Raw genomic sequence first — 15,022 nt, 5'->3', positions numbered from 1 at the left:
TCTGTATCATTCAGCAAGCTAGAAACTTCAGAATTCTTATAATCAAGGCTGTTACATGTGTGTTCTTGGAATGCAAGGATGATATTGGAAAACTGAGCTTATCTAAGCAAGACAGAGGGCTTTTCTGCACAATTTATTTAAAATGTTTTGAGTCAGGAAATAAAAAAGTTTCCTCCATAAAGTTCCACATCGTTTTTACCCCCAAATGTTTTATTTCCTGACTCAAAACATTTTATATGAATCCCCTTTTAAAATGATTCTCTGTAACATTTTGAAAACATCTTCAGTGGCTGAGCATGTCTAATGACTGTGTTTCCCACACTGCTCTGCTTTTCTGTACTTCCCTCTCAGCACCATCTTCTGAGCTCACTCAGTTCCTCTTCACCTGTTTATTTGCATCATTTAGCAGTTTGTTCTTTTATTTTGTGTATGGGGAAACAATCTTTGAAGCATCAAGTATGTGAAGAGCAGAGAATGCAGTATGAGGGTGAAAAGCATGAAACATTGATTCAGCACAGAACTGAAAAGGCATCCTGGAATCATTTCAAGGAAGTGAGTGTGAACAAAAGGGAAGGACTGAAAATGTTTTAGAAATATTTTTCAAATCATTTTAGGAGATTTGTGTTTCAAAGGCCAGAGCAGACTTCTAAGGAAGTAAACCAGTATTTTTCCAGATACTTGTCAAGCTTGTTCATTCTAGACTCTATTTACGTCCAACAGAATATAAAGAACTTGCCTTTGACCCTGGATTTTATTTATGTTGATGATTGTAATACATCAACAGAGCAAATAAAACCTGAGCCTTGGTTCCTAAATCTGTGCATTTACTGATGTATATCACTTTAACCGGCCTGAGCGTGATGCTTGTTAATTCCATGTAAATTCACAATGATTTTGTCAATGAAAATTGTAATAATTATTTATAGCCTAATTTCATAGTGGGTTTTCTTGTATTTTACACATTTTAAGCCCTTTTATTTAGTCTTGCAAAATAAACATCTGTATTCTCAACAAGAAATTCAACAATTAGATGCAGATTGACATGTGAAAATTAGGGCAATGTGATGAAGTCTAAATATGACAACATGAACCTAATTGATAGGCACAGTTTAGTGTAGGCAATTATGTTGAACTTCCTGTGCCAAAACCAAACATACCAGTCACACAGTTTGGTAAATGAAGCCTTGTCTGGTGAAATCAAAAAGTGTCTGCACAGTACTGAGCAGGCATTACCAGACTGTTGGGCAAACTCATTATTCTGGGTTGCTATGGCTTTGAAGCAGATTTTATGGCTGATTTGCATTGTACCCATAAGAGATAATCAAAACAAAGAGTTCATTACATTTGTTCCAAAAAAGATGCTCTGGAATGTTAAATGTAATCAATTGATTGTCTTTCTTCCTCTTTTTAACTATATGCTGATTACAAGTTGAGCAGAAATGTATCTTCAGCAAAGAAAAGTTAGTCAAAATCAATTTCTAATTTTATTGCTAAAACAAAATAAGGGTCAATATTAGCTCTCTTGGAGTTTCACCCTCCTCCTCTGTACTATTGTTCCTATCAAAATAACTACCAATCAATGTTGTTCTATGTCCTCTAGTGAGAAAAAAAAAAGAATCCAAGCAGCTTATGTTCCTCCCCTTTTAGAAAACAGCTGTTTGGGGGTAATACTTTGGATTAGGGAAATGGTGCTGACACACAGACAAAAGTGTGTGTTTTTATGTACATATCAATGCACAGATGTACACACAGTCTGAATAGACTCATATTAACAAGGGAAGACTGAGGATTTGTGTTGAGAGAAGTCCTGCCCAAGAACAACTATGTGGGTTTTGAAAAAAAACCCTACCCTACGATCCTTATACCACATCTCTCTTTATACATGGTCACTTTGAAGGAGTGTTGTGCTGCCCCCTCACAATTTTAAAATGGTACTATGCCAAAGTTGTAGTAGGACATGCAAACACCCAATAGGTAGCTCATGTCTTGTTCGCCACTTAAGCAGCTGTTCATCTCTGCATTGCCTTGTTTGTGATCGTTTAGCAGGTTATTTTAACTTCTTCCGTCCTAAAACTACAGTATAACATAATTGGCTTTTTGTGCATGTGCATTCCCACACAGCCCCCTCCCATCCTTGCTGCCCATTGGAGGCCAATTATTTGAACACACAGTTCAATCAGTTTTAAATCATATAAACCATTCAAATTAGTTTTTTTAAGTCATAGTGTTTTGCATTCTTCTAAGTAATCCTTAGTGATGTTATAACTGCCAATCTGCTCAAATTGACAGCATTTGGGGGATGCAGTTTTTCCATCTCAACCTGTTTGGCAAGTACTGGAGGCATTTGGTATTGAACTGAACAGACTAAGGGTGCTTGAACACCTGCCAGTTGGACTCACTTTCTGCTCACCAGTAGTTATCAGGAAGCCATGTAACTGCACTATTTGGCTGTTTGCAATTTGTTCATATGTAGTCACAAGAACAGGCTACTCATAGTCATCCAGATCTGAATATCAGCTGACGACAGACCAGTTTGAACTCCTGCTGGGGAAATTTTGCTCTGTACCCAGGACAGTTTTTTTAAGGGGGAGGGAATCAGGAGTCAACTGCCAGTTGATCTGCTTGAAGCTGAGTTCTGATCACCCATTTTGAAACTTTGCTACCTTCCAGACTTATTGAAATCTAACAAATTGGGGAAAGGACTGGCCAGAAGCCCAAGTTTGGGAGGATGCCCATCCATACCACTAATTGTAGGTGCTAGATCATTTAAGAAAAGCTTAAATAAACATGGGGCTAGTATGCATAGTTAAAACAATCAAAAACATTACAATATCAAAATAAACAACAATAGTAACAATATGGAGAATCCACCACTCTTTTTACCATAAAAACTGACTACTCCATCAAAACAGTGTATATTAAGTTTCCAGCACTTGATAATAACAAGATCTCTCCCTTAAATAGACTCTGGTTGGGTATGGTAATATTGTACTCTCTGTAGGATTTTATTTAGACTCACTGAATAGACGATAGGGTACTGACCTTGTGGAGCTGTTAGTTTATTATCACCCTGCAGACAAACTGGAAATGAATGCCATACCGTCTGGCAGAACATCCAGGGACCCTGTAAGCGGAACTGGAATTTTTATTGGGTTATAATACAAATTAGTAGGTGAATCTAATGAAATTGGAATTTGTTTAATCAGGAATCTGTATTTAAGATTAGGGAAACTATGGAATATTATAGGGGTGGTGAAACATTACCTGCCTCTGCATAGAGACCTTGCTCCATAGTGCATAGTGACCAGTGGTTCCATCTTGAAGGGGCCAATATGGAGCTGGGGATCCCAGTGACTGTGGGGTGCAGGAATTACAGTGGTCAGAGGAGGACATATGAAAGAAGGCGGTTGAGATATAGTTATACTCAACTTCCTTCTGACCTTCATTCCATCCTGAGATACAACGGTAGCAGATCGAGGAAGAAATACCCATCTCTGACACTGGTGTAATGTAGAGTCTATTAATAGCAAGATCATGATGCTACAAAATTATTTTGTGGCTCAGAATGTGGACAGGGCATGTGTGACCGAGACCTAGATAAGGGAGAACTCACCCCATCAAGTTTCTCAGGCCTCCACCAGTCCTGGACAAGGGGTCAGGGGCTGGGAGTGCCGATGCTCATCTGGGATGCTTTCTCCTTCAGGTGGGTCCCCATCACAATGATCTTCAGTATTGATTGTGTGGGCCTGGTGTGGGGTGCCATGGAAAGTTTGGGCATTTTGCTGGTGTACCGCTCACCAAGGACATCAGCAGAGCCCCTACTGAAACTGCTAAAGGTCATGGTGGAGTGGACCTTGCAATTTTTCAAGTTTATTTTGGAGAATTTCAACATCCACTTAGACGTGGTCTTATCTAGTCAAGCAGTGGACCTGGTGTTATCTATGGTGGTGCTGGGACTCTCATTGGTTAATACAGACTGCACACATCAAGCAGGCCAAACACTGGATTTGATCTTTAAATGTGGATTTAGTTTCCTCAGAGAAGATGTCGTGGTCTGACCACTTTGTCCTGAAGACCTGGTGAATTGACTGACCAAGGTGTGTGACTGACCCAAGGCCACTCAGCAAATTTCTATGACAGATTGAGGATTTGAACCTTGGTTTCCCAGACCCAAGTCTGAACTCATAACCACTATACCACAGTGACTCTCAATTGACATTGTTCCTGTTTACTAATTAGACAATGTTTCACAGAGTTCTGGACAAGACATCAAATAGAAAAGATGGGGTTGGTTTGCATTTTGGGGTAGTTACTGATGCAAGGTAAAGTTTTCACTGAATATGTTTCTGCTTCAGCCTGGCATATTTAACATTTTCAAAATACTTTACTGCTTACTCTCACCAACAATGGTTCTTCCTAATGTTTCTTAAATTACTCCTGCCATAACACAAGAAATCACCTACACCACTGGAGCATGATGCTTTAACATAGTTTTTAGGTATCACGGCAGTTCCCAGCACAGCAACACATCACAGGAGGGCCAACTCCAAAGTGATGGCTCTCGTTCTTTATCTGTAAAGTTATTTGACTGACAGATGGCTGTGGAAAACATTAAATCAGCTTCCTTTTAGGTTTCACAAGGGTTCCTGTTCAGAGAGACTTTATTGATAGGTCTTGAGAAATAGCGCAGGAGTAACCACAGAGCTGGTGTCAGTTTTTGCTATGCTTATTTTCTACCTATTCATGGCACTTCATTGAGTGACAGGCTACATGCCAAGTGTCATATTTCTCTCACTTATTGTGGCTTTCCCCATTTTTCTCTTTTTTACCAGCCTTTTTTCATGTACAGTGAAGATATAGAGAACCACAGAAAACTAGTACTGTGTTTTTAATGCAACTTGCATTTGTGTTCTTCTTTAGTTTGAGAAGGTATATTGGTAGTAATGTTGGTATGGAATCCTAAATTTGGGAGTGGATGTTAGAAACTGAATTTCTAGAATTCTTGTTCCCATTTCTAAGTTGCAGGTTTCTGACACTGCTTCATAGTCCAGTCACATCCATGAATGGATTATTATAGTCTATTGTGACTAACATAGCACAGTCAAGTATTACTTAATTGAAACTATTCAGTTGACCCAGTGGCCTTGATCTGGTATCACACGAATAAAGTTAAAAAACAATTCTCATAAACCGACTTCAGATTCATTTGTTTATTCATATTATTATATCTTAGTACAACAGTGGTGAAGGCACTCTTAAAGAAACCATTACTGGAGCCAATTACCACCCAGTATTTTTCTAGGTAAGGTAGGTGAAAGAGCAGCAGCAAAACAGCTGCAGGCTTTGCTGGAGGACACATTTCAATCCAGTTCTAGTTCCATTTCAATCCAGCTTTCAGCTGGTAATGGGACTGAGACTGTGCTGCACAGACCAACCCAATCCAGCTGTCTATGGAGATCACCTGTGATGACAACCAGTGCAGCAGCGGCACAGGTCTTTGCAGGTACCTCATGGAAAACCCTATGGAAAAGGAAGACAGCTTGCAGCAAAATCCATGTCCACTCAGGCCTTAATTTGAAGTACAGATTATTTGCAAAACAATTGTGGGACAATGAACAAAATAATCTGTGCTTCCATAACTACTGTTGGAGCAGACTGTTGGAGCTACATAACTACTGTTGGAGCTACGAAGTATTATTTCAGTACAACGGTGATATACAACTTTTTTGCCCCAAATGGTGAAAAAAGTAGCAAAATACCCAGTAGCTAGGGTACTAAGCAAAATGGACTAGTGTGCTGCTGCCAGCACATGTGCTGACGTTTGCCTACGCCTTTTATACAATTTTTAAAAAAACCTAGATCTCATATGCTGCAACTTCCAAGAGATTTGTTGAATAAGAATCTTAATAGTGGCAGTACTCAGTTTAAGGGAAAGCAATTATTTAGTGAGATATTAGCAAAATGTAGGACTGAATCCCATGGTAAATCTCGATGTAACAGAAAGCATTTCCATTCAATTCATTACCTCCCACTGTAGCTCAAAACTCTGCCCCAAAAACTGTCCCTGGGGCAAAGGGGGCCATCAGGAACAGCACAGGGAAAACTGTGTTGCAATGGAAAGGGGGAACTGGGGAAAATCAGTCCGTTCTTCCTATAATAGAACTTTTCTGTGGAATCCAAGCCCCCATCGAAAGTATGAATTCCGGTGTGTTGGTATATGAGGAAAAAAATTTCTATAGCAGCAGGAGAAGAGACTCAGATCCTATGTTAAGTTTGCTTAGTAACTCCCAAAATACCAATACAGCTGAGCAGTATCAAAAGTCTTAATGAAACTCATAGTTATCTAAATTCATTGTGTGCCTCCAACTTACTATAACACTATGTAAATTTAATTCTGGTTTATCTCAACCTCTGTTTAAATGTCCCTCAGGTCTTTTAGTTATATGAGGTTGTTTGGCTTTATACTAAGGCAGTATTAATAATGATAGCTTTCTTCATGGCCCAAAGAGACCAGACATAGTACCAAATCTATGTGTGCCATGCAAGACTTCATAGTAATTAAGGTTTCCACACTTTCTCATGTGCCATGTTTCATAACACAAAGTCATTGGATGAAACCATACTTTTTAAACCTTACCTTTTAATAGCCCCATATATTAACTTGCCATGGAAATGCTGTAGGCACTAACAGCCTTGAAATAAAACCCTTCTGCTTCCTTTCTGCTGCATGTTAAATAGCTGTGGATTTTGCTCTCTGTGTGTATATTTGCATATGTGCTGCTGTAGCTCTTACTTAGGCTAAGACTCCAAAGCGATTTTCTTTGTTGAATGACTGGCAAGACAAAGGAACAGTAGGTGCCTCCAAGCTATTCACTCCTCTCACAATTGCTTCTTTTTTCTGCAGGCCTAGGGCAAACCTTCTGTCCTGTTCTTTATGGGACAGGAAAGTTCTGCTCACTGATTCTGAAAGGGATGCTAGAAATTTCTCAAATGTGGTTCCCCATTCCCAGCTGGTTACCATTTGGTAACAATTTGGGTGAATTTCCCCTTCCATCAGTCAATGTGTACAAATAAGGTTTTGACAAAAATTTCGAGCCATTTCCAGTGAAGAAGTGATGTGAACTGTCACCGTGCTGAAGTTATCTTTTCAAATAATTCATTATTTTAAATTCAGTTGTCAAACCTTTAGTCTCGGAAGAATTGAAGAAGAGTTTCTTTGCAGCATTACTTTCTAGAATGTCAAATTCTGGCAACATTTTAGAGGTGCAGTTATTTGAATAATAGCAATTTGTGCTGTAGCTGAGTTGTCAAATACCTTTTGGTGAGTTTGTAAAATAAGAATATTGACTCTCAAATATGAAAGAAGAAAACTGAATTTCAAAACACTTCAAAATAAAGTGTAAACATGATTTTGATAATTTAAATTCAAATATGTAATTTATAATTAGAATGTTTTGCCCTCCTACAAATGCAACAGAAAAAGTAGTTCAAATAACCTTCTCCATCTCACCTGCTAGTATTTCTGAAGCAGTAGCTAGTAGAGCATGCATTCAGATTCTTGTGTGTTGAAATATACTCAACAATACCATTTGTCAGGTATATTCCTGCCTCCCAAATATATTCAGGATTTTTTCAGACAGAAAAAGGGTCCCCAAAGTCCCAGAAATATTTAGGATTTACTATGAATATTTGCTGAAAAATACCGTTTTTAACACTAATAGTTAGATATTTGGGAAAACAGGAAAAGCCAAACATAGTAAAAACATAAAGATGATTCAATTATTACAAAAAGTTGTTTTTATAGATATTAAGAATTCAAACAAATACTGTTAAATGAATTAAATGGGCACAAAGAAAATAAAGTTGGCTGAAGCCAAATCCAGCAAAGACAGAAGTCCTGTGGTTGGGTCAGCGGGAGAGGCCAGCAGACTTTTGCCTACCTTTGCTTGATGATGAGGCCTTACACGTAGCCTTGTCTGTCAAAAGCCTGGGAGTAACCTTGGATCTGGCGCAGTTGCTGGAGGCCCAAGTTACTTGGACAACCCAGGTGACTTTTCATCATCTGCAGCAGGCACGGCAACTGGGTGGGTAGAGGAGTACTTTTTCACAGCCTGTCTGTTAACGGTGGGGTGATACTCAGCATGCTTTTTTGCTGCCTGTTTGTTGAAGCTGGTGGTGTTTAACTGTCACCCTTAGAATGTTCGTGCAGCATGTCTGTGGACTGAGGGGCTGGTTTGCCCTTAGAATGTTCGCGCAGATGGCCAGAGATGAGTAATTAAAACAGTAAATGTGTAATAACTCGAGTAAAACTGAATATTTTGAAAAATCCTTTCTTAGTGAGCACCCAAACCACATAATGAACCGGTGTGCCAAATTTCAACCTTGTAGGTTGGGTGGTTTTTGAGTTCTTTTGATGAGTCAGTCAGTGAGTCAGTCAGTGGTATTTCGTGTTTATAGATATAGATTTAGATAACCATGAAGTATTATATAATATTATATATATTCAAAAGGAGGGGAGATGTAGTGATATGTGCCTTTAAGTGTTTGAATTGATGGGAAGAGTTAAGAGACCCAGGAAAAGCAGTTGGAATTGAGACAGGAGAGAGTTAAGAGGGAGAGCTTCTTGTTAACTGATACTGTTCTATAGTTTTTAAAGTTAGTTGTAATTAAACCTGTTTAAAACCACTACATTTTAAAAACCACTGCCATCCTTCATGACAACTTCTGGGTTGGGCACCGTGTAGCTGTGTAGAGTGCACCTGCCGTTCTGCTTGCCATCCCTGCCAACATAGGTGTCACAAGGGCATAATGAGTGAACACATTGAGGCTTCCAGATTGTACTCTCCCCCTTCCCACCCACCCCTCAGATTGGGATCCCTGATAATCATATCTGAGTCCTTTTTCTTTTCTTGGGCACCATTTATGACTAATTCTTGCTGTTTGATTATTGTTCAATTGTAAATAAGAAACTGATGTGGAAACATAAAGTCCTCTCCACTGTCTCATAAGCATATTTTTGTAGTTGTCTCTGATGTTTTGGCTTTGATCTTTAATTCTTTGTATAATTTGTTTGTTTTTATGCACTTAACTATAGAGTTCATAGAGGCTTGGACAGTGTGGCAACACATTAAGAAAAAATGTATTAGGGCTGAAATGTAATAGAACTAAAAACCCTTAAGGAGTTTGCAAATAAATAAGGTGACCAGATTTTCACGTTTTAAATGTGGGACGAGCGCACGCGCGCATGCAGCCACAGGAGCGCACTGCCTTTTGGGGTGCTCCCCGGTTGGGCAGTGCCCCAGAAGGCAGCGCAGCAGCGCGGGAGGCTGCCGCACTGTCTTCTGTGACAGGGCAGGAAACCGGGGAGCACCCCAAAAGGCAGTGCGCTCCTGCGGCCGTGTGCGTGGGAGGCTGCCGCACTGCCTTTTGGGGTGCTCCCCTGTTTCCCGCCCTGTGACAGGGCAGGAAACCGGGGAGTGCCCCAGAAGGCAGTGTGGCAGCCTTCCAAAAATCAGGAGAATTAAACAACCCCGCGGGACGCGGGACAAATTGCTCAAAAGCGGGACTGTCCCGCCAAAAGCGGGACATCTGGTCACCTTGCAAATAAACCATATAGAAGAGATCACGTTTATGTCACTTCTGATTACAAAATAAGCCACTAACTAGTTACAAAGCCATATGCAATCTCTAAGTTACATCTTACTGTTGTTCCTGCTTACAACAATTGCACAGAATAAATCAACTTCACTAATGCTTTACAGATTAGCAGTGAAGCAATGAAAAAAATAGCCTGTCCGAGGCTATTCAGTGAATTCTTGGCAGAGACAGGATTTAAACCTACAATGCTGCCCAGATTGTTAAGGAGGAGGGTGTTAGAAAGCAAAACCATACAGTGATAAAAGCTTGAATGGGGGGGGGGAGGGAGCCTTGCTCTCCAAAGGTCCTCCATCTTTTCATTTCCAGGATTATCCTCTCATGCTCTACAAACTGATTAAATCATCCAAGCGGGGTCATTAGTGGCACCCAAAGCTTTTGTTCCCTTCCAAATACTAAAGTCAGTTTATGTCTTTGGCATTGTTCGCCACAGAATCTACAGGGTTTTATATGTAAGGCTTCAGTGGCATATTACTAGCACTGGAAATTTTAAACCACATTACCTCATAAAACCCAGCACAAGCTACAGATAAGTCAGGCCTCCTTGTCATGAATATGTATCAAAGCTGAATTTAAATGATAAAGCCCCAGTCATGCTGTTTTGTAATCACAAGATAAAATGATTTCCAGTGAATACAGAACAACATATACTCTTTGATTAGGCTCAAATTTATTCCCACACACAAAAGAGATGGCAATGAAAAGGACCTGGAAAGAAACAGTAAAACAGATAACAATGCTTTTACCTTTCAGCTGGAAAAGAACGATTTTGTGTGAGAGGTTCCAATGGCTACTGAATAGAGTTTTTCAGCCTCTCTCCTTAAACAAACACCTTCCTAGATAATCATTGGCTGCTGCCTCTGGTTTTCCCTTCATGCTATGACAATATTTTAAGCATGACTTGTCAGGTTTTACTCAGACTCATGCGGCAGAAATTGTTCTCAATCCGATTGCTAAAGAAGGGGAGACCTTCGCAATAATTAGATGACACTGGGTGTGGCAAGGAGGCCTTCCCTGAAGGGACAGCATCCCTGTACAATCCAGTAGCTCCTTTTTTAGCATTTAAAGACATTTCCCTCTCCCTTTTTAACTTTAAACGTTCACATTCTCTCCCCTACCCAATCTTCTGTTCCAGTTTTCATCTGAAGATTGCCTATTTCAAACAATACTGAGTGTCACACTGCAAACCTCAAACAGAATTCCTAAGAAGATTCATAAACAGGTCACACCTTGTGTGGTCCTGCTTGGGCTTGCTAACAGATTAGAAAGATAAATTAGCTTTACAAAAACGGCTGGTAACAATGGAGTCTTATGCAAAGTTTAATGTACTCCAATTAGAGACTGTATAAACTACAGCAAATATGTTACGCTGTGGGGAGAATCGCATAAATGTTGCTTTCATAATAAAATTTTAATGGAGATTTTGACTGTACAAAGCTGAGATTGATTTATTCACTTTGGAAAGCAAAGAAAGGGAGGAGAAAATCTTCCAAACCCATGCAAAACTTCACTACTACCTTGTGATCTGAAGCTATTTTGGGGAGTTGATAGATATTTATGACATATTGCCATGGCAACAAAGAACTATCTGAATAACGATATTATCTGGCATGCAGAATAATGATCTTAGATGCCTTATGAGGCAATAATCATTGCTTAAAGTTACAGTAAACTTATAAAAGTAGGCTGGTTCTGCCTGAACCTTTGTGTGTGTGCGTAAACAAAGCATTCGTTTGTTGATAATGGAGGCACAATCCTACCTGTAATAGTTTTCACTAGAGATCTTTAAGGCCACTAGATGGAGCATTTATCATTGCTAAAATTAATAAGCAAGCTTACATTTCACAAATGCTTTTTAAATATAATCCCCTTTCCCTCCCACAAAAGGTGGAAATAAATGTTCCCTACAATATATATATATTTTTGTTTGCAAACTTTTCAACTTTCCATGCTTTCCTCAAAAAGCAAAAGAGACTTTTTCGCTGATTTTTTAAAAAGAAATAAAGGAATAGGAAGCAGGGAATCACTGCAATTATTTTAGTGGTTTTGTAATGCTGCTGTGGTCTGGGGTTTTATTTTGTCATACAGACTTTGGGGGACGGAGTTCAGAAATGACAAGGTTCTGTGGAAATGAGGCAGTTTCTAACCTCAGAGTAATAATGTACAAGCTGTAAAAGGAAAAGAGTGAAATGAATTAGAGAGAGAGAAAATGGTGGGGGTGCAGAAAATATTAACTTGATTAAAAAGGAAATGGCAAGGGACACTGCACTGCTAAAGGATAAGTATAAAAATGAGTCTTTAGTCCTAAACCCTCCTCCTCCACCGCCACTTTGGTCTTTTGAATATTGTGATAAATTTCAGTTGAATAATAGGTTAATGTGGTTATGCTCAGCCCTTAGGCTTGGTCACACATACTTTGTGACGTTCGATTGGATGCCCATCAGGAGCTTCAGACCAGGGACAAACACGTGTACTTGTGACAGACAGCTAAACAAGAATGGCTTTCCAGAAAACTGACTGGTGGCCAGGTTAATTTATGCAGATGCAAACCTATGCTTCGACAAATTACAAGAGCCTATCATTTTAAGTCTACTCAAATGTGCAACTGTTTTTAAATGAGGCTGGAAACAATTCTATCCCACGCTGCTGATGTCAGTTAAAAGCAGAGTATTAGCAGAATGGGAGAAAACATCAACCGAGCGTGTCTGCAACAGTGCTCTGTGCTCTGGTACCTAATGGATCAGGGAGAGAGATATGCCCTAGCTCATTGGCATGTAAAGTTAAATTCAGATCTATTACCGATTACGCACATGCTACTCTATGAGCGGAAGCATTTAAAGGAGAAGAATTACTGGTGCTGGAAAAGGGCCAGTGAAGGACTGAATGGGAACTTTCAGGAAAAGACAGCTTTGTATGTGACAGACAGCAAATGCTTATAAATGGCAACTTAGGTGGGGGGCGGGAAGGGAAAACAAAGCATTCTACCATGATGCATTCTTTTAAAAAGAAATAGCAAGGCAGCACAACAGGGAAAAAATTGTCAAGAGGGATTTTGGTGCATTGACGTTTCACCTCAATTAGCTCAACCTGAAGGATTTAATATCAGGGAATGCAAATTAATATTTTCGGTTTTAGTTTTGAGTTTATTTTATTTTCGGTTTTACTTTATGTATATATGTGTTGCTTTATTTTTCATCATTTTATTTAATGTTAGCTTTTTTATCAAATTGGATGTTCATTTCCATTATTTTCAGTGAATAAAAATACATTGGACTAAGAATGCACGAGCTATTTTGGATCAGACCCTATGAATCAATGTCCTCCAAACTGTCCTATCATTATCAGCTTTGCTAAAGTTGAAAACTTTCTATTCCTTGGCTCCAGCATCGTGGGTCACGGCTTCCTTAATTGAGTCAATCCATTTCATATTGTGTCTTCCTCTCTTCCTGTTGCCTTTAACCTTGTTGTCTTTTCCATGACTCTTGTTTTCTCATTATGTGACCAAAGTACAACAGCCTCGGCTTAATCATTTTTGCTACTAGGAACAGTTCAGGGTTGATTTGATCTAGAACCTCTTATTTGTTTTTGGTTTTTTTGATGGCGTAACATTCTCTTCCAACACCACATTTCAAAGGAATTTACTTTCTTCCTGTCAGTTTTCTTCACTGACCAGCTTTGAAACCAAACATAGTACTATGACATGAATTAACTTGATCTTGGTTCCTTACGCTTAAGAATCTTTTCTGGCTTCTTCAGCTGTAGTCCTACTGTGACACTTTCTCTTTTAACTTTCAACAGTAATCATACTAAGACTGCTATTTTCTGCCAGTAAAGTACTATCGTTGTCATAGCTCAAATTGTTAATGTTCCTCCCCCAATTTTCACTTCACCTTAATCGAAATCTAATCCATCTTTCCTTATAATATATTCTGCATATAGATTGAAGGGATAAAGGGATAAAATGCATCCTTGTCTGACACCACTGTCAATTAGAAACCATTTTGTTTCTCCATATTCTGTCCTAACAGTAGACTCCTATCCAGAGTACAGGTTGCGCTTCAAAACAGTCAGATGCTGTGGCATGCCCATTTCCTTTAAAATCGCCATAGCTTTTCATGATCCACACAGTCAAAAACTTTGCTGCAGTCTATGAAACACAAGATGATTTTCTTCTGAAATTCTTTCGTATGCCTCAGTAACCAATGTAAATTTGCCTGAATCTACTGCCAATTAATTTTGTTAGGTGAATCCTATCTTCTAGAATTATGAGAGAAAATAATAAAATATTCACATCTGTTAAACTGGATAATTTGCCTCAGTCCCTTTTTAAAATAAAGCATGAGACTGGATTGACTATTCAAAGGGTACCCATTCCATGGAGAGGAAGAGGCAAGGGGTGTATAATGAAGCCTTTTCCCTGCAGACTTTTGCCACATGCTGCCAACCTTCCCATACTCCCTGGAATAGCGTGGGAGTAGCTGGTCACATTTAGGGCCAAGCAGCAATTTGGTGACAGTGGGGGAAAGCCTTTTTTTGCCTCTTTCATGATGTTCAGAAAGAGAATAACTTAGGCCAGGCAACAGACTCTTTAGGCTGTATCTCATTTGGCATGGCTAGGGCAGGTTGCTTATGGTAGGTAAGGTTGAGCCGCAAGTACTCTGACCCATCAGGCATGAAGGAGGACATATCCTAAACAGACCATCACTGGATTTGCAGAAGGATTGTCTCCAGGAAGGGGACTGAGCATCATTTTTCTCAGGAGGTGGTGGGCTCTTCTTAGGAGATTTTAAACAACGGCTAGATGGACATCTAACAACAGTGCTGGTTCTGTGGACTTAAGCAGATCATAACAGGGAAGACAGGAAGGGGTGGTCATTGCTCAGCACTTGAGGCCCTTTCTTACATGCCCAGGATAATACTGACTGTCACTTTGTGGTAAGGAAGGATTTTTTTCTCCAAGACAGATTGGCCAAGGATCCTGGAGGTTTCTTGCCTTCCTCTGGACAGAGAGTAGGGGTCACTGGGGAAATGGAGGAGATGTAGTTGTGGAGTTCCTGCATTCTATAGGGGGTTGAGTTAGATAACCCTTGATGTTCATTTCAGCCTATGTTTCTGAACCTGATAGTGGCTTTATGGCACATCAGGGAAAAGGATGCGGTTTGGCACCTCTCAGCACAATACGTGCAGGCAATGATAAACAAGGCTGGCAGAAGCCACTGGCCAAGTTTGAAACCAAGATGGATTTGACAAAACAAAGGCAACCATGACTATGCTGTCTGGTGTACCCTGCCACTTTTAAATATTAACATAGATAATATTTGATGTTGTAGATCAGCTCATTTTAATAAACCAATTAAACCCATTCTGT

Source organism: Sphaerodactylus townsendi, linkage group LG01 (genome assembly GCF_021028975.2).
Source record: "Sphaerodactylus townsendi isolate TG3544 linkage group LG01, MPM_Stown_v2.3, whole genome shotgun sequence".
NCBI classification, from domain to species: Eukaryota; Metazoa; Chordata; class Lepidosauria; order Squamata; family Sphaerodactylidae; genus Sphaerodactylus; species Sphaerodactylus townsendi.
This window is presented reverse-complemented; position numbering follows the sequence as displayed.